Source organism: Dipodomys spectabilis, unplaced genomic scaffold (genome assembly GCF_019054845.1).
Source record: "Dipodomys spectabilis isolate Male_0828 unplaced genomic scaffold, ASM1905484v1 ptg000095l, whole genome shotgun sequence".
Lineage (NCBI taxonomy): Eukaryota > Metazoa > Chordata > Mammalia > Rodentia > Heteromyidae > Dipodomys > Dipodomys spectabilis.
The window spans coordinates 4131515-4153161 of NW_024870772.1; positions in this window are offsets into that span (position 1 = coordinate 4131515).

Sequence of the window (21647 nt, forward strand, 5' to 3'; positions counted from 1 at the left end):
GTCATTTGATATGCTACAATAATTGCAATCTAGAATCTTTCTTTAAAACTAACCTATCTGTTAGACTCTTGGACCTTAAAGATCCTTTTTCTTTTCTTTTCTTTCTTTTTTTTGGTGGTATGGGGTTGGAATTCAGGGCCTGTGCTTGCTAGGTAGGTGCTTTACTATGTGAATCATGCCTCAGACTTTTCTTGCCTTAGTTGTTTTTCAGATGGTACCTCACGATTCCTCTTTCCCCCATTTCTGGGACAACTTGGATCCTGATTTTACTATCCATGCCTCTCACACAGCTGGGATTACAGACATGCATCATCACACCTGGCTTGTTGGTTGAGATGAGGTTTTGCTGTTCACCCAACCTCTCATCAGACTGACCTCAAACTGTGATCCTTTTGATATCCATCTCCTGAATAGCTGAGATTGAAGGCATGAGCCAATTGCACTTGGCCATCCTTAAGGGTACCTCAAGCAACAAGAGGGGGGGATCTCTTTTCTCTCTCTGTTGGAACCATGTTGTCCTATGGTCCCCTCTATACCTTCTTTGAAACTTCAGTTTCTGGATGCAGCTGGTGACAGCCTCAATTACTACCACACTTTACAGCTGGATCTTCAGAGAATACAGAGATTAGAAGAATGGTATTATCTCAGGCACATCGTGGGCAAAAGGACATTTGTGGGATGCCTGTATAGATTTCCCCCACCACTGACAGTACTATCTCTTTTGAGACAATGGATTATGTTTTGTTAACGGCTCTCAAGATAAATGTGCTCATGTCAGTCTTCCTCAGAAATTAGATATAAGTATAAAGGATAATGAAGTCCAGCAACAACTGAGTGATCATTCCATGCAAGGCATTATTCTAAAGGTTTTGTGCATGTTCAGTCACTTATTCCTGAACGAAAATCTTCTGACGATATAGAGAATTGTTATAACAACTCCCTTGTGATAAAAGAGAAAATGAAGCCAGGTAAATATCTTGCTAAAGATAAATGGTGGGCTGGAATTGGAGCTGGGCAATCCAGATCCAGGTTCCTTCTGGCTGTCAAGTGCCACCCTGATCAGCTCTCCAGAAGGGCCACCTCAGGCAGTTTGAAATAATTGTATCTTAATGAGATACTATATTGATAGAAAAAACAAACAAGAGGAGCAGTAGACAGAGGGACGATTACACTTTAGTGCTTCTAAGTTTTCTAAAGAAGAAAACTTCTCTTTATATGTGGCTATCTCCCTAATAATAATAATCACTAATAATATTGTAACATTCTTTTTTTTTATTGTGAAAATACCGTACAGAGGGGTTACAATTAATGGGCAAGATAACGAGTACATTCCTTATCAAGCATTGTTGCCTCCTCCTTTGTTTCCCCTTCCCATCCCTTCCCATACCCCACCCTCCACCCCTCTACCCGATCCTTCCCCCACCACCAAAGTTGTAAAGCTTGCTTTTTTGACATAACGACTTATATATTGTAATATTCTTATAGTAGTAGGGATGATTAAGAAGTTTGTCCTAAATTGGTTTATATACATACATCACACTTTACTTGCTAGATGTTTATTCATTTCATTTTGCCCCCAAATAATACAAACCACTTACTAAACATATTGTGGTGAATTATCCAAACTATTGCATAAGATACATTTCAATGGCTGTCATTAAAAAATTCCTGTGTAAGTATGTAAGACTAGATGGTCACATACATAAAGTGTTGCAAATGCATTATTAGACAACATGAAGATTCTTACCAAAAAACCCTGACAACCCTATACTTACACTATAAAATCTAGCAATATTGGTCCTTTATATTGACTAAAGAAGTTGAAAAGTTGGCAGCCACACAAAATTCTGCACATGGATATTTCTATAGCAGCCTTATTTACAATTGCCCAAATGCAGAAGCAACCAAGATGTCCTTCAATAGGGGAAAGGACAAGCCAGTGGTGAAAACTGTTCAGCATGGCAGAGAAATGAGCTAACAAGTTTTGGGAAGCCATGGGAAGAACTTGAATGTATAGTACTAAGTGCTGTATGCTAATGTGGACAGGCTCATATCCTTCCCACTAAATCACTTTCTGGACAAAGCAGAGCTGTGGAGATGGGTGATTGCCAGGGGCAGCGGGGAGTGAGGGAATGGCAGGAGAGATGACTAGGTGGACTATCAAGGATCTGGAGACCAGTAAGGATACTCTGTATATTACTGTATTAGTAGACATACATCACACATACGTTCAAGGACGAAGTGTGCAACCCCAAGAGTGGACACTATGTAAACTATGAATGTTGGGCAATTCTGATGTGTCAATGCAAGTTCATCCTTACATCAGATGTACAACTCTGGGGTGTTTGAGGGTACTATAATGGAGGAGGCTTTGCCAACGGATATATAGTGGAAATCTCTGTACCTTCCTCAAGTTTATATGTATCTAAAACTGAAAAAGAGAAAAAACAATTTTAAAAAGTGGGGAAAGGAAGGCTTGGTTATCTGGAGAGACCACCTGGAGAAGAGATGTCTGAGAAGATAGGGAACAATGTAGAAAAGTACTGAGGCCCTGTGGGATGAATGAGTAATGATGAATATGCTAATTACCTTGCTTGTCATGATATAATTTATACACATATGACACATATATGTGGTACCCCCACAGATTTATACAGTTATAATTAAATTAAAAATAAAACAGAAAGCTGATCTTGTAAGTCATACCAACAATGGGTCTTCCCCAGACAATCCCAGCCTATACCTTGATCTGACTTTTGTAAGCAACTTCTAGAATCACTCAGCGAATCTGTGTACTGATTTCTGAGCTGTAGAAACTGTGAGGTAATAAATGTTCATTGTCTTCAGCTTTAGTGTTTTGGAATAATTTGTTTACAACACTAGATGACTAATGATCTCTCCAATTTCAATCCCTGGAGACAATCAATGTGAACAAACAGGTACTTATTATTCTCCTCTTTTGTTTATTCTTATATGTAATTAAATTTATAAGCATATATGTTTTTATGCACACTCTTCTTCTTCTTCTTCTTCCTCCTTCTCCTCCTCCTCCTCCTCCTCCTTCTTCTTCCACTTCCTTTACAAAAAATTGAGTGAATTTTATCTAGTCCTGCACTAAACCATAGGCAGTACCTGAGGTCCAACTCAACATAAAAGGAGGATTGAAATCCAGGATCCATGACTTTACAAGAGCAATGCAGATAAGTGGTTTGAGAAAAAGACCTATGTGCCTAATTCCATGGTGGATGAGTGCTTTGTAACATGGCAGTGGTGAATTCCTCTGCTCCCATCAGAGCAGGGAAAAATCCAGTCAAACTTCTTTATAATTTACCTTACCCTGGGATGCTTGTCCACACTGACCCTGTGGGTCTGACTGTATAAGATCAGGAGGGAATCACAGTAGTTGTGGAGAGTGCTGCACACATATCCTTGAAAGGTTGCAGCTAGTTTTCAGACCTCCTAAACACCTGAGATGGGCTGGAAACAAAATGTCATGGGATTGGAAAGTTTTCATAATTTAATAGGTCTTGTTTCAGAGAGAATTCCCAGCACAACCCAAGCTTGGGGAGTCTCTGGCCTCATACGAGAAATCCAGTGGCAGATTGAAGTTCTCCACGTGGAACAGCCTGGGGGTTAATCATTCATTCTGTCATCACAAAAGATGCCCTATGCCTGACAGCAGTGTGGGAGATCCCCTTATGTTTTACCTCATTTCTGGGGTGCTGCCAGGATACACAGAGAATACCCTGTCCAGAGCAAAGTAGGTTTTAAGAGACAGTGCTCTCTTTCTCACCACCAGGGATATGCCCATTCACAGCAAGTTCAAGAGCAGGATCTGAGACTGCAAGAGCTGATCCATTTTGAATCCTGTTAATCTCACCTTCACCAAGGAAGAAAAACAGACTTTTTTTCTTTTTTCTCTTCTTATCCTAATTGTCTATCCCACTGCCCCTTTTTATTACCCTATTATTTGTATCTTTTCTTCTCATTTTCAATCCTGATATTACCACTCCTCTCACAACAACTAAACTGTAACCTGTCTATGAGTATATTAAGTGCATGGACCCATCCCCTTCTGTCTCCTTTCTCCCCATCTTCCTTACTTTATGTCTCTTACCCTCCCTGTTTTAATAGTTTAGTTCTAGCTCCTATATATCTTCCTCCAAGGTATCACACAAAACCCCTAGCCCCCACTTTATACAGGATGAGTGATTATGTAGATAAAATAATCAATAGTATCTTACTGTTTGCAAATATTTGGGGTTTGAATTGGAGAAGTTTCTAGAACTGAGATACATTCTAGTGGTGAGAAATGGTTCATCAACTAACCTTACATCCAGTCTTGTGATAACTCACTGGGAAGACTTCATATAATTAAAAGCCCAAACCACAAAGGGCTTTCAAAAGAGTCAAACCTAATACATAGATTCAAAAAACATGGGAAAGCTGGAAATACAAAACCTCCAGAAAGCAACAATTATACAACAAAGGATCAAAATGTGTCAAAGTAAAGGAACCTCATTTACTGAGCTCAAAGGAATGGTGATAAGAATGTTCAGCAAAATGAAAGAAAAATTTATGAACAACTACACAAAAACGGAGACCAAAGAAGACACACATAAATAAAAAATGTAAAGAAATTCATACAAGACCTGAAAAAGGATCTCTGTTAAGAGATAGTAATCTTGAAAAACTAAAGTCCTGGAGATTAAAAGAAAAAAAAAAAGGAGACAGGGCTGGGCACTGGTGGCTCTTGCCTGTAATCCTAGCTACTCAGGAGGCTGCGATCTAAGGATTATGGTCGGAAGCCAGTACAGGGAAGGAAAGTCAATGAGACTCTTATCTCCAATAAACTACTCAAAAAAAGCCATAAGTAATGCTGTGGCTCGAGTGAGAGGGCATTAGCCATGAGCAAAAGAAACTCAGGGATAGAGTTGATATATCAGAAAAAGCAGAAGAAAATGAACAGAAAAAGGATATGACAGGTATTTGCAAGAACTTTAGGGCTCTATTAAAAGACCAAATTTATACCCTAGGGGCATATATGAAGGTGAGTAATACAGTACAAAACAGACAGCTTTCCAAAATCTTGAAAAATGGAGGCTCTTAGCACAGCCAATAGACTAGTTAGGAAAAAGCTTTTCCATGACGTATCACAGTTAATACAGTAAGCACAGATAACAAAGAAATAATATTGAAAGACATAAAAGAGAAAGAGCATGTCACAAGAGGAACCCCATAAAATAACCATAGATTTCTTAATAGAAAGCTAAATCAATGAGGGCTTCAGTGTTTAAACACTGAAAGTTAACAACTGTAAACGCAGAATAATCTACTCAGGAAAGCTGTCATTCATAACCGAGTGATAAACATATTCCATGATTTAAATTAAACTGAATTCATCACCACTAAACCAGCACTACACAACACACAAAAATTCCTGCACACATATCAATGTAAACATGAAAAAAGAAAATGTAGAGAGAACAAATCCTGTTAGATGAGTAGACAAACGTCTGAGGAACAGGAAATAATAACACTTATTAAAGTTTGGGAAAATGGGCTGGGAAAGTGGCTCAGTTCAGACTCCATGAATTACTGCATGTTTTTCAATTTTTTTTTTTTTTTTTTTTGCCAGTCCTAGGCTTAAACTCTGGGCCTGGGCGCTGTCCCTCAGCATTTCAGCTCAAAGCTAGCACTTTTACCACTTCAGCCATAGCGCCACTTCAGGCTTTTTCTGCTTATGTGGTGCTGAGGTTGTCAAACCCAGGGCCTCATGCATGCAAGGCAAGCACTCTACCACTAAGCCAACTTCACAGCCCCTCATTTTATACTTAATATTAATTGACTCAATTCTCTAGCCAAAAGATATAGAAAGGCAACGCTCAACCATCTGTTTTCTATAAGAAATTCACATTTCTGACCAAATCATGGTTTAGGGTGAAAGATAGTTATTTCATAAAAATAAAGGGAACTTTCCATCAAGAAGACATAATTATTCTTAACATCTGTGAACAAAATTCTGGAGAACCTAACTTTATCAAACAAACACTATTGGTCTTCAAATGATCCACTATTGGTCTTCAAATGATATTGGAATACTTCAACCACACACTCTCACCAATAGATAGGTCACTCAGGCAAAAACTCAAGAAGAAGCCTTAGATTTAAATAACACTATAGACCAATTGGACCTAACAGATTTCTACAGAATTTTTCATCCAGCCTAGAAACAATACACATTCTTTCTGGAAACTTATATAACTTCTTGCAAAATAGATGATATTCTAGGACATCAAACAAGTCTCAGCAAACATGAGAAAATTGAAATAGCCCCTTGTATTCTGTCAGACCACAATAAAATGAAATTAGACATTAACGGTAGAAGAAACTACAAACGCATCGAGACTGAGCAATCCATTACTGAATGCTAGATTTATTGTAAAGATAAGAAGAGAAATTCAGCTTGGTAACAGTGGTTCATGTCTGTAAATCTAGCTACTCAGGAAGCTGAAATCTGAGGATCATAGTTCAAAGGCAGCCCAAGCAGGAAAGTCCATGAGACTCATCTCCAATTAACCACCAGTAAAACTGGAAGTAGCACTGTGTCGCAAAGTGGTAGAGTGCCAGCCTCGAGTGAAAAACCTTGGGGACAACACTCAGGCTCTGAGTTCAAGCCCCATGCCAGAGAGGTGGGGGAAGGAAAAAAAAAGAAAGGAAAAAATAGAAAGTCAGAATCCCAGGACATTTTATTTTGACATACCTATGTATGCATATAATATACCTTGTTCAGATTCACCTCCTCTGTTACTTTCCCTTATATTCTCATACTTCTTCCCAACCAACCACAACAAGCTCCATTGTATGTTCACATATTTACAAAAGTATTTTGACCATATTTACCCTTCTTCACACTCTCCATTCTCTTCCCCCTGCAAGTGCCCACATCCTGGACATGACCTATTTTATGTTTCTGTCATTCATTTTTTAAATGGTTCAAAGGTGTTTCACCATACATTTCACAATGCATCTACAGTACATTAGTCAAATGGACCCTCCTCCCTTTCCCTATCCCCACTCGCTCCTATTATTCAAAAAAACATTCAGTGAGTTCCATTTTTACTCTTCATTTATACTTACAATGCTTTATTGTATTGTTCAACCTCTAACATCATTTTCTTACCCTTCCGTCATCTTTTCAAATTATAAAAATGTTCTGTATATATATGTGTTTATATATATTTGTGTTTATATATATGTATATTATGCAATATACATATGTATATATATTTATACATATACTTATATGCTTATTATATAGTCATTCTTCCTAAGACTCCACATTTCTCTACAATTAAAGAGTATGTACAGGACTGAGTTGTATTGACCAGTGCTCGCATGAGTGATCTCATTTGTGAGAACTGCTAGAGGAACTTAGTATGATTTGAATACCTCTGATTGACATACAGATACATTTCTATAAAAAAATTTTTGGTAGGTAATGGTCCTTGAACTCTGGGCCTCGGCACTGTCCCTCAGCTCATTAGCTCAAGGCTAGCACTCTACCACTTGATCCACAGCACTAGTTCCTATATAAATTTTTTAAACAAAAAGTTTGCAAAATCTAGGTTGAAAATAAAGGCAAAACTTCTAACTCTCTCTACTTCTAACTCTCTCTATTTTATGTGTTGATTTACATACTTAAAGTTCTGCTTATTAAAAACAATATTTATATTTTTCTTTAATAATTAGTATAGAATTTTATACTTTAAATTACTATCTCCGATCATGGATGTTGCTAACATTTTAATAAAATTTACTCATTTGACTTGTTCAGTGAAACAAAGTTCCATGCAACAAATATATTTCCTTATTTAATATTTTTAACATAGTTATAACTACTCAGGAGGCTGAGTTCTGAGGATTACGTTTCAAAGCCAGCCCGGGCAGGAAAGTCCATGAGACTCTTATCTCCAATAAAAACCACTAGAAAACTGGAAGTGGTGCTGTGGCTCAAGTGGTAGAGCGCTCACCTTGAGTTGAAGAGCACAGGGACAGTACCCAAGCCTAGAGTTCAAGCCCCACGACTGACCAAAAAAAAAAAAAACCTGCAAAACTATGTCTGGTTCTGGTGGCCCATACCTGTAATCTTAGCTACTTAGGAGGCTGAGATCTGAGGATCATGGTTCAAAGCCAGCCTAGGCAGGAAAGTCCTTGAGATTCTAATCTCCAATAAACCACCAGAAAACCAGAAGTAGAGCTGTGGCTCAGGTAGTAGAGTGCTTGCCTTGAGCTGAAGAGCTGAGGGACAGTGCTGAGGTCCAGAGTTCAAACACCACAACTGACCAACCCTCCCCTCCCCCACAAAACCCACTGTAAAACCTTGCTTAGTTTTTGTTTTTGTTTTTTTTTTTTGCGGGGGGGGGGGGGGAGGGTCCGGTAGTAGGGCCTGAACTCTGGACCTGGGTGCTGTCCCTCAGCTCTTCAGCTCAAGGCTAGCGCTCTACCACATGAGCCACAGCGCCACTTCTGGCTTTTTTTTCCTTTTTGCTTGTGTGGTGCTGAGGAATTGAACCCAGGGCCTCAGGCATGCAAGGCAAGCGCTCTACCACTGAGCCATCTTCCCAGCCCGACCTTACTTAGTTTATGAGGACACACTTTCTAGGAATGCATGGGTCACTTATATTAAACATAATTTGGTTTTCTTGGAGATCCAGGCTCTTGCTTCTTACACTATGCTTTGGAGACTTTTTCATATACCTTTTTCCTAATGTTCTTTTTTTCCTCATTGTAAGAAGTTAGCATTTTCAACATCTAGTAATTAATTTCATGACATAATCACCAATTTCACTTCATTACAAAAAGCATCATATACTCACTAGAAAAAACTAGAAATTAAAAGCAAAAATGAGACAAAGGCAAAGGCAAGCTTTCTTAACATTTTTCATCTTTCCTGATATACTCTACACAGACACACTTGCACACATATGTACACATCCATGCATTGGACAACCTTTTTTAAAAAAGATATTATTTTCTTTGTAATTTGCTTTGTTCCTTAACTACAAGATTGTCATACTACTAAATGTCTTCTGCATCAGTGTAAATGTCTGCTTACTAAAAAAGATCGCACATACCCTGTTTACTGTAAAACCCAAATAATACTGAAAAATGTATCAGAGAAAGTAAATATCATCACATTCTCCCTATTGGTAGTCCTATTCCCCCAAGAAAACTTGCTTATATTTTACCAAAATGTCTCATCTGAATGTGTAATCAGACTTAAACATCCAGTTCTAGAAATCAAGGGGGAAAGGGGAATTATACACCACCAGCAGTTAAGTGACCCAGAGGTAGAATGTACTACAGGTAACAGAGATTTTGCCATGGTAGACAGGGTCATGACAGAGAGAGAGAGAGAGAGAGAGAGACAGAGACAGAGACAGAGACAGAGACAGAGACAGAGACAGAGAGAGACTGCTTTGATGGAGGGAAACTTAACCTGTCTGAAGGTAGCTCCAGTTTGCCAAGGTAATCATTGTTAGGAAATAAGAGGGTTTTTCTCCCAGCCCATCTAAGCATCTATATCACTTCTTCACCTTATTTTTTCAAATGATAATTTTAATCATATTGTTCTTACTATTCTGTAACAGGATTCTCTCCCTTAATTCTCCATTGAACAAAGCCTCTTGGTTAGTTTACCTGTTTTAAAATTCTCTGAATACAGATTATGACATCATATGGTGTTTGTACTGTGACTGTTTTCACCAAGGAACATAAGTTACTTGTCATTTTTTTTCTGCAGTGAAAACTAACCGCATTGGCCATCTGAGAGTATCTTCAAAAGTTTTATAAGATAAATTATCACAAGAATTGTTAGGTAAAAGAGATATCATATTTTTAAAGCTGCATGACTATATGTATTTATTTTTAGATTTGTTTATTCTCTTTCCCTCTCCCTCCTCTCCTTCCTCCCCTTCCCCATCCTTTTTCTCTCCCTCTCCCTCCCTCTCTCCTTCCTCTTGCCCTCTTTTTTCTCCCTCCTTCCATTTTTATCTCCCCTTCCTACTCTCCCCTCTGTATCTTGACAGTACTGGAATCATATATATATATATATATATATATAATGTTGCAGAGGAATTAGCATTCCAACTTTTTTTTTTTTTGGGGGTCCTGTTGTGGGGCCTGAACTCTGGGCCTGGGCGCTGTCCCTCAGCTCTTCAGCTCAAGGCTAGCGCTCTACCACTTGAGCCACAGTGCCACTTCCAGTTTTTTCTGTTTATGTGGTGCGTAGGGATCGAATCCAGGGCCTCATGGATGCAAGGCAAGCACTTTACTACTGAGGTATACTTAAAAGTCTTACAGGCTTTTAAATGAACTCTCACTTAAAAGTATTACTCCATATTACATCTAAAAATTCATAATATCTGTACTTATCCTCTGCTTTCACCTGTTATTTTACGTGCTGCTTATTTATTACACTTATTCAGAGTGTCTTTTTCTGGTTTTTTTTTTTTTTTTTTTGGTCTGAAACCAGTACTGAAACTTGGTACTTGACACCTTCCCTCATTGGTGGCAGTCTACCAACTGAGCCACACCTCCAATTCTATCAGCATGTCATGATTAATGGTTGAAGAAAGAACTGAGAGCTGGTGCCAGGTAAGGTAGTTCACACCTGCAATCCCAATCCTTGAGAGAGAGAAGGATTTGAGTTTCAAGCCAGTCTGAACTACAAACAGTGCCTTTGCTTTCCCTCCACAAATTCAAAGAAAGAGAAGCAAGCAAGGAAGGAAGCAAGGAAGGAAGGAAGAAAGGAAAGAAGAAAAGGAAAGAAGGAAGGACAGAAGGAAGGAAGGAAGGGAGAGAGGGAGGGAGAGAGGAAGGAAGGAAGGGAGGGAAAGAAAGAACACTAAGCACATTTGTCTAGAATACCCATGATACGCACAGAAAAGTGTGAATAACCATATTTTTTTCTTTTTTAACTTTATTTGTTTTTATTTTATTTTTTGAGGCAAAGTTTTGTTATTTGCTGAGGCTGGCCTGGAACTCATGATCTTCATTTCTCAGCCTCCTGAGTTCTAGGATTTCAGGGCTGGTTTGCTCACTTTTTCCCTATGTTGTTTTTTACTGCCAATAATTATTCAAATGGAATTACACTAAAACAACTATGTATTGTAAAACATTATTATATTTTATTGAGCTGTGAATCTCTATAAATACTATTACCTTTCATGATAAAGTAATAGGCAAAACTGAACTATAAAGACACATGATTAAGGACCAGCATTTTCTTCAAAACAGGCATTATTTGTAGGTCTGAAACTGAGTATTAGTATCTGAAAACCTACCTTTTGTAGCCATTATGATAGACTGAAGTTTTAAAAATATTTGTACATAATTAACTTAGGGTTTTAAATAAAAGTAAAGCCACCAATCTAGCTAATAATCCAGAACTGGAGCTTTGTAATGAAAACAGCACTAAAACTCAATTTGCTTTTTCTGGATTTTTTCCCAGTTTTATTTTGTTTGAAAGGAAGTAGTTTTTTATCCCCTTAATACTAAAAAAGCAATTTTTTAAACTAACAACGATAATAAAATATAATGTTAGAACACTTTGTTGACTTAAAAATCTCATAGAGAGGAAACATATAGATTCCTATAAAGATTATTTGTATGCCAGATACATGTAGATAGCTTTTAGATAAATTTTGTTAGTAAACTCCTTGAGCATTCAAATATCACAGTATTTCCATTTACAAAAATTATTTTAATTTTTCTCTATTGTACGAATTTATTTTTATTTTTATTTGCAGTACTGGGGAATTGAATTCAGGCCTCATGATTGCTCAGCAAGTATCCACTTCCATTTTGGAAGTGGAGGGAAAAAATATCCATAAACTTTGTGTTTTTCTAAGTAAAAAATAATGCTTATAAGTTATGGAAACATCTTAATCTCCCTGGGAAAACTACAAGCTGAAGTAGAAGAAAACATTTGAAATTAAACAAATAAAGAGCCCTCATCGCCTGAAGAAATATGAGAAGAGTACTAAACCTTTAAACTGGCTCATCATTCAGTCGATGTTGCAAGTGAAATGAAATGTTGAATGTGGGAAAAACGTACTGGGAAAACAAAGAAAAAGTTGAAAGATGAAGATGGAAACTGTTCTTAACTACTGATTTTGTTTCTGAAACCTCTAAACAAGGAGTCCCACAAGCACATTTTTCTAGCCCTCCCTTCCTTCCTCTGATCTTTGAAGTATGTCACTCTTTCATTTTGCCATTCAACAGTCTGACATGCAAAAGCTTTGTTCAGACAGTTTAATTTAATCACTGCCACTGGTTCAACAAGATGATAAAATCCCCAGTGCTGTACAACATCCAACATCCAGCTCACTGTTATCTGATACTGTTTGAAGCTTCTCTCATGAATGCATGCTGATACACAAGAACTCCAAACATGTCATAAACAATATATTAATACCCTGCATGGAATTCCATTAGAATATGAAGTAGATGAAATTAAGGCCACTCAAGAGGGCCAAGGTAATAAAACGTAATTTGGACTAATCTTCCCAAAGAATGTCCCCTGTTTGAAGCTGACAGTCTCCGATCACATGCAAAAGTAATCGCTTGTTGACTACATTGAAGACTTTTGAATCATAGCCTTTGTGCTTCATGCACTTTCCAGGTGTCTCTGCTTGAAGACAATCTGCCTCTTTGTTTGAATGGAAAGACATCTAAGCCATAAATAATAACACAAGCAGAGGGTACTTTAATGAATATTCTCATCCAGATTGGAATTTGTGGAAATCTGAGACAGAAGTGGTTTAAAGGTAAAACACAACAGAGCGTTTATTATTTGAAGTGTTTGTTTCAATGATTACATCTTCATGTTTTGCCAATTTAAAATATACGAAAATGCTCACAAATATTCAGCCTAAAATGCTAGTTCAACTCACAAACTTCTAAACTACAGCAAGAGAGATGATATTGAAGCCTTAAAACTTAATAAAATATCTCTGAAATATTTCTTTAGTATTAATGATGTCTATTTTCTGTGAGAGGATTGTAGACCTGATTAACTTAAATATTGCGAGATGAAGAAATGATAGAATAAGTTTGGTCATGATCACCACAGTTTTAAAAAAAGGTATTAACTATTGTCTGAGCCAGCTGTGATAATACATACCTATAATCCTAGAGACTAGAGGAACAGAGATAGGAAAATCATGGTCTAAAGCTTGCTGAAGCAAAAGATTAAACTTTGCCTGGAAAACAAACTACAAAACAAAAGGACTAGGAGCATGGTTTGAGTGGTAGAAGCTTTGCCTAGCTAGTGAGAGGGCCCGGATTCAATCCCTAGTATCACAAACCAAGAAAGCAAGGGAGAAGGAAAGGAGGAAAGTAAGCAAGCAAGCAAGCTTGTAGTTACTATGCCCAGACACTGTTCTAAATGTTTAACCTTATTCGACTTTTTTAAACTTCAAAATAGCCCATTTAATTTTCAGATCAGATAAATTGAGGCTGAATAATCTGTTCAACGTTCTTCAGCTAAAGGTGAAAATGGATTGAAACTCAGGCAACCTGTTCCAGGGTTTGCCTCTAAAATAGTTTTAAAGCTTCATGCAATATGCAAATGTGGTCATGTTAATTCCATGCATAAAGCATATGAAGGTCGTGGAAGCACCCTTTCAGACTTAATTTTACCTGTGCATTTATCCTAAAAGCTCCTAAGTTTTCGGGTTTTTTTTTTTTTGTTGTTTTTTTGGGTCTGGTCATGGGGCCTGAACTCTGGGCCTGGGCGCTGTCCCTCAACTCTTCAGCTCACGGCTAGCGCTCTACCACTTGAGCCACAGCACCACTTCTGGCTTTTTTCTTTTTGCTTATGTGGTGCTGAGGAATCGAACCCAGGGCCTCATGCATGCAAGGCAAGCGCTCTACCACTGAGCCACCTTCCCAGCCCAAGCTCCTAAGTTTTCAATGGCAACTATTATTAGTTTTAAAAAAAACAAGAATTTCTTTCTTTCTTTTTTTGCCAGTCCTGGGGCTGGCAAAACTCAGGACTTGGGCATTGTCCCTGAGCTTCTTTTGCTCAAGGCTAGCACTCTACCACTTGGGCCACGGCGCCACTTCTGGCATTTTTCTGTGTATGTGGTACTGAGGAATCGAACCCAGGACTTCATGCATGCAAGGCGAGCACGCTACCACTGAGCCTCCTTCCCATCTATAACAATTTCTTTTATTCTCAACCCAAAGAAAAAAGTGAACATTTGTATGATGAACACAAAATCTAATGAACCATATTCATAAAACCATTTCTCTCCTTGGAGAACATTTCATGTCTGGCCAAATATATACATCACAGCCAAATTCACACAATGTTCAACTAATATTTTCTCCAGAGGAACAGTGTCTCTGAGCAATTTTTATAGCAATTTTATTCTCTTTCTTTCTTTCTTTCTTTCTTTCTTTCTTTCTTTCTTTCTTTCTTTCTTTCTTTCTTTCTTTCTTTCTTTCTTTCTTTCTTTCTTTCTGTCTGTCTGTCTGTCTGTCTGTCTGTCTGTTTGTCTGTGTGTTTCTGTGTGAGGGAATGAATCCAGACCTAAAACATACTAGGAAAGTGTTTGACCATAGAATTACATCTCCAGACCAGATTTTATTTCCTGAAGATCCATTATTGCATTTTCTCCAGCAAATCAGTTACTGCAAATCTCGTTAGTGCACGGAGAAAAGTTAAGTTCTTAATTCATTGCTTTCTCATAATGGATGAATAACAAAATTGGATGAGATGGAAACTAGTTCTTACTCATTTTGTATTTTTCCTTGACTCTAAAACTTCACTTGGCCATCTCACTGTTCAGTTATTTTTTTCTTCATTATTAGCATCCCTTGTGTACAAGAAAACAGCTTTAGTGTTACTAATTCCAGCATTTTTGAGTAAATAGAATTAGTCCTGTTACACACAAAGTCATTATGGCACTGTTTTGCATATTTTAGCTTCTCTGGACTTTATTTGCAACATCACTACTCTATTATGTCTTTGGGAGCCAAACAAAGTGCTTAATATATGTGGCTACGATCCTCTGAAATTCACAACATATATCAATAGCTATAAAAAACACTTTTCTGGAAAGAATTCCAAGAGATTGATTGTTTCGCTTTCTCTCTTAGGAAAGTGACCAAAAAAAATCAATCACAATTGTTTTATAAATATGCCTACTATGCACCCAGGTTTTTTTCCCTCCCTTTTTTAACAAAATTTATCCATCCATTAAGTCATAGACAAGTAAACAAAAGCGAATTGTCATTTGTGTTATTTTATTAGTGTCATATGAAATTATGGCACGTTATTGACTTCTTCAAGAATATTTTACTTGAGGAGGCACAGTTAAACATGCACAAATCAAGATCAATATTGAATATGCATTAATTTTTTTCAAAAAAATGCTGCAAGGCAATTTTTCTCTACAAATCCTCTGCTGGTATTTATAGTTCTATAAAAAATTATCATCGTGGCCAAATGATAGTTTAGCTAAGCTTTAATTATAAAAAATGGATTGCTATTTGCATTGCTACTTTGCATCCCAGATGCATTTGCTGACCATTTAATTTATTTATTCACCCTTTGTCAAAGTAAATCTTGGAAGTTTGAAGAATGTTTGCTGATTTGATTTAGTTTACATCTTTAGTTTCTCCCCCACCCCCACATTAGAGATCCCTAGGTATTATGACTTCTTAACCTCAAACTGTGATCTTGTGATCTGCCTGAGTGTCCCTAGTGCTGGGATACTTGCCCAGCAAGTTCAGAGATTTTAAATAATTAGTTTTATTATTTCTACAGATGACAATTGAACACTTTAGGAAACTACCAGAGAAACAGACTGGAAATGGCAATGGAAGAAGACTCTAAATGTTATAGTTTAAGATGAAATTTTAAAATAAAAAGTTTAGGAGAAAATGTCAATTTAATTCTTACTTTGGGGCTTTCATCTTTTGTAATATATAGCTGCTCATTCATATATGAGTATAATAAATAATAGACTAAGGAATATAATATCAAATGGGATCATATACCTCACAAAAAAGTGAATCTTTCATTAGGACATTGTTAAGAAAGGACAAAAATGTCCTTTGTTCAAAAATAAGAAAGTTAACAAGTTGGAACATGAGCTCTTTGTGTGTATGTGTGCTACTGGGGTTTGAACTCAAGGCTTTGTCCATCTTAAGCAGGTGCTCTCCCACTTGAGCCCCACTTTCAGCCCTATTTTCCCCTGGTCATTCATTTCATATCCTACCCTGGACACATGCTTAAGCTGTGATCTCCCTACTTGGTTGGAGCTTCCCTTCATTGCTGGGATCACTGACATGAACACCACCGACTGCTTGCCTCCAGGGAGGTGAGCTCTTGTGGACTTTTCTGGTGGGGTTATCCTGGAATCATGATTCTCCCAATATAAACCTCCCATGTAGCTTGGGATGACGAGCATGTGCCATTGAGCCCAACCATGGCTTGAGAAAGAGTATGTTGAGCTTTTGGCCCAGGATGGCCCAGAATTACAATCTCTGTATTCTCAGCCTACCAGGAAGCTAGGATTACATGTATGAGTCAGCCTTTACTCACTTAAACACCTTTTATTTTTTAGGTTGGTCGTGGGGCTTGCACTCAGGGCCTAGAATGCTGTCCCTAGCTCTTTTTGCTCAAGGCTAGCTCTCTACAACTTTGAGCTACAGCTTCACTTCTGGTTTCTGGTGGTTAATTGGAGAGAAGAATCGCATGGACTTTCCTGCCTGGGCTGGCTTTGAACCATGATACTCAACTTCCTGAGTAGCTAGGATTACAGGTATGAGCCACCAGCACCCAGCTTCAAACACATTTTTGAGTACCTGCTGCATGCCAGACACTGAGGTAGGTACTGGGGTAGAGTAACCCTCAAATATCTCTCTGATAATGAGAGAATAAGGCAGAAATTGAAGAACGATTAGGGGACAGGGTGGTGGTAGTGGTCCATGCCATCATAGCAATGTAGGAAGTTCTGAGGAGGGCAGTCATTCAAGCTGGACAGATGAGATGCTTCATATGAAGTACATGAAAACAACGAGCCAAAGTTTTCTAAGATGAAGAGAGAAGATGTTAAGCATGTATGCATCAAACATGACTAGGCTGCTGGATACAGGGAGACAAGGTAGAAAAAGAGGCAAAGTTAATGCATCTGATCAAGAAGTGTTTCAGGGCTGGGAAGGTGACTCAGTGGTAGAGTGCTTGCCTTGCATGCATGAGGCCCTGGGTTCGATTCCTCAGTATCACATAAAGAGAAAAAGCCAGAAGTGGATCTGTGGCTCAAGTGATAGAGTACTAGCCTTGAGCTGAAGAGCTGAGGGATCTCCAATAAACCACCAGAAAACTGGAAGTGGCACTGTGGCTCAACTGGTAGAGTGCTTGCCTTGAGCTAAAGAGCTGAAGGACAGCGCCCAAGTCTACTGTTCAAAACACACGACTGACAAAAAAAAAAAAAGTAAGTCCTCAATAAATATTGGTTATTACTATTATTATAGCAGAGAGATTTGAGGAGCCTGAGCAGAAGGTGAGATTCATCCCATCAGGCTTGTGTCAGAAAGTGCTTTCCTGCAGGAGTTTGCCAAACTGAGAACAAGGGGAGAGGTGGGCTGGCAAGTCAGAGGCCACAATAGACTCAAAGCAAAGAGATAGGAAAAGTTTAAGGTATCAGGGGAATCAGGAAGACTTTTTCTGGGTTGAACATCCAGGAAGGTGTGAGAGGAAACGAGAGTGGAAGAGAGGCTGTGAATGTTTACTAGCAGGTGAATGATTCAGGTAGTTTTTGTTTTTAAAATGTTTATCTTTGTAAAAAGGAGTTGCCATTCACTGAAGCAGCCGATGAATACAGTGCATCTTAATCAATGTCACCTCTTTCAGCATTCTCACCCACCCCTCCCAACTCACCCCTTCCCTTGCTTAATTTTAGGTTATATATTACATTTTTTGCCATTTAACAAAGCAGTTGATGTGTCTAATCCATCTTAGTTTTGATCAGAAGGACAATTTAGTTGGTATTTGGGGGGGGGGTAGGGTAGGGTTAATGTGCAGGGCAGAAGTCTGAAAGAAATACTATTAGGAGGCTATTATTATAATAGCTTCTATTATAATAACAACTTGGTTGACCTTAGAACAGAAGTTTAGACTAAATATTCATGTGTGTGATGGTGAATAAGAGGAAGACATTGAGAGTGGCATGAAGTTGGCTAACGTACACCACAGGGTACTGTCATGATGAGTGAGACATTGTTTGAGTAACAAAGACAGCCTGAGCCATCAGAGATTTAACACATGGTTTATTTCTTTCTCGTGGAAATTCCAAAGTAGTTTAGGCAACTCTTCTGGGCAGTCTTCCACGCAGAGAGCCAAGGTTCTGCTGTTTCTGGCCTGGCTGCAAATGGGGATACGTGAGTGGAGAGCCCATGTTTCATCTGCGTGTCCACTGGAAGCCACCTGTCACTTAGAACCATCCCAATATAAAGCTCAGTGACAAAGCAAACAGTAGATAGATTAAAAAATATCCTAAGCTAGGCACTGGTGTGCTTATGCTAATAATCATAGCTACTCAAGTGACTGAGATCTGAGAACCACGGTTCAAAGCCAGGCTAGGCGGGAAAGTCCTTGAGACTCTTGTCTTCAATTAAATAACCGTCCCCCCCCCCCCCCGCAAAAAAAAATCCAGAAGTGCAGTTGTGGCTCAAGTAGTAGAGTACTAGCCTTGAACACAAAAGCTTAGGACAATGTCTAGGCCCTGAGTTCAAGCCTCAGGACCAGTATGTGCAACACACACACATATACACACATACATTTTTTATGCATATGTATTTTTTTCTTTTGTTTGGATTTATCTATATCTATCTATAGCTATCTATATCTATCTTTTAGGACATATAGAACATATATCTAGGATAGATAGATAGATGTCCCAAAAGAAGAAAAAAAAAGTAATACTGGCTGAATGATTCAAATATAATTTTAGGAAAATAATCACCTATTTGGACAGAGTTTATTTTTCAAAAAGCTAGATTTTTAAAATTTCTTTAAGGTATTCTTCCCCACTTTCTTAATCAGCAGCATTTCATTGTTTTAAAAATGTCATTATGATTACTATAATTTGCAATTGCTTCTCTCTTCCCCTCTGGATTGTTGAAATTTCTGTCTACAGATCTCAAAATCTTCTCTCCCTCTGGGAGACTTCCTATGTTTCGGGAAGGATTTTGCTTGTTAGTGCTTGGCTTTAGTGGACTAAACACTTTGTATTGTTTATCTCTTTGGTAATAGAGAAGCAGCATTCAAAGATCATATAGTATAGAAATCATTTGGCAATTTAGTAAAAGTTTATTAATTTAGAGTACATAAGAGAACAGCAAATCTGTCTTAATGAATGGTCCTAACTGAATATTCTAGCTAAAATGCAGTTTTAATGTTCCACAGACAGTTCATATAATAAACTAAGCTACAAATGGATAATGCATAAAATTATGTAAGTTAATGAAAATATAGTCCTTAATGTACTATGTAGTAATGTATCAAAAATACGTCTTTCAGTAATTTCTAACATACACTGAAAGTATTGTAAAATTTGTGGGCTTTTAGTTTAAAATATCTAGTACTACAATGTACAGAGAAAGCAATTATTCCATGACTTCTGCTAAATTAGAACCCTATACCTCATATTAGAAAATCACAGATTACAAAGAAGTAGAATTTTACTGTATTTGATTACTCCTTTGTTTGTTTGCATGCAGGATATTAAGTTATGACATTTTGAGAAATGAAAAGTCTAGCCTTTTTCATATTAAAATGATTCTGAAATAATAAAGCAATATTTATTAAAACCAACAGATGCACTAAGATACCATTCATGGCACAGATACTTTATTTCATCCTCTTGGAGTATACCTTTGGAGATTAATGTTGGGAGGGTACATGGATTACTATCAGTGCATGGGAAGTATGAAGGATTCCTTAGTCTTCCTGTCTTTAATGCTGTCCACACACACTGTTGTAATTATAACACTGTCTTCGTAAACTGCATAAACGAATGTTGCTGTCCAGAATTTGCATGACATATACTTATTCAGCATTATACCTTTTTCATTCTTTTTTTATAATAAGAGCTTGGTTTCTTCTGTAAGTACTTACTTTCCTAAGAGATTTCCACAGAACAGGATCAATAGATCCCGGAAGCTAAGCTTGTGTGATTTCTTTATGGAAAAATAGTGTCTATACATAGCAAATAATAGGTAGCAAATGATAGGGTTGGGCATCATGGCACTCATCTATAATCATAGCTATGTGGAATGTAGAGTAGGAGGGTAAAAGTCTGAGGCCAGTCCAAGGAAGAACACAAGATCCTGTGAAAAACAAAGCAAAAAGGACTGGGACTGGGACTCAAGTGGCAGAACACCTAACTAGCAAGTATGAGGTTTGGAGTTCAAACTCCAGTGCTGCTGAGGAAAGATATGCAATATTGAGCATCATTTATGCTGAGATATATTCTGAAATCCGAGCTCAGTTAATCAAATTGGCATCTCATGGTGACTCAATTCATCACATGTCACTTTATTTTCTTCTTAATGCAAATCATTTTGGGGGCTTTAAAAATAATTTTTATACCATCTCAGGATACTAAGGTTTCAAGTGTTTTAACCAACAAAAGTAGAGACTTGTTTGGTTCAATCCAATACATTAACAAAAAAAAATAGTGTATATGCCTTTTGTACTGCAGTCAGGTGAGCTCACTAGCTGCATTTCCCAAAGGCAAGGACAAGGAGAATTCCTATTCATTATTTAGATGGAATGGACAACAGTATTGGACACCCAGACCCACATTGCAATTACAGCAGAAACTGGTGTATAGCATTAAAGAAACAAGGGGGAAGGCATAATAATCCTCCACACTTCATATCTGCTAATAATCTATTGTCCTCCTCAACATTAGTACTGAATTCAGGTAGGAGGGAATGAGCCAGGCAGGCTTCTGCTTTGGCTTTGCCAAACCAAGTGAGTGCTAATTAGCTGTGGGCAGGGGTGGGTCCCAGCAAAGCTCTGATGGCCAGTCAGAGTCATCTAGAAACTGAGCCCAGGCAGTTCCAGCCTGATTCCTTTTAATGTCACAGTTCATTTGCAGAACCATAACTGGAATCAAGAATTAAAAAGCCTTGTATAAAAGTCAGTAACATTAAACCTTTAAGACTCATGTTTCATGTGTCATAAAAAGTCTATGAAAGGATTTTATATTCTGTACAGTGTTTTAGCACTTTCAATCACTTTTTTTTCAACATAACTTTTGTGAACACTTTTATAGCCTCTAAATGAAAACCTAAACTATGTGTCATTCAAAAAAAAACGTTTTATGGATCACAGAATTTAATAAAAGTTCTGCACCATAACAAGTGCCTGATAAACCTTTATTAAAATTCATTACAAATATTGAAAAATATTTTAACAGAAATTAGACCTCACGTTTTGGCAAACATGACATATCACTCTTCACTTACTTATCACATATGCAGATTTGGCAGTGATGAACTAGTAGAGTATAGGAATAAATAATCTATTATTCAACATGAGGAACGTATTGTTCTGTGTT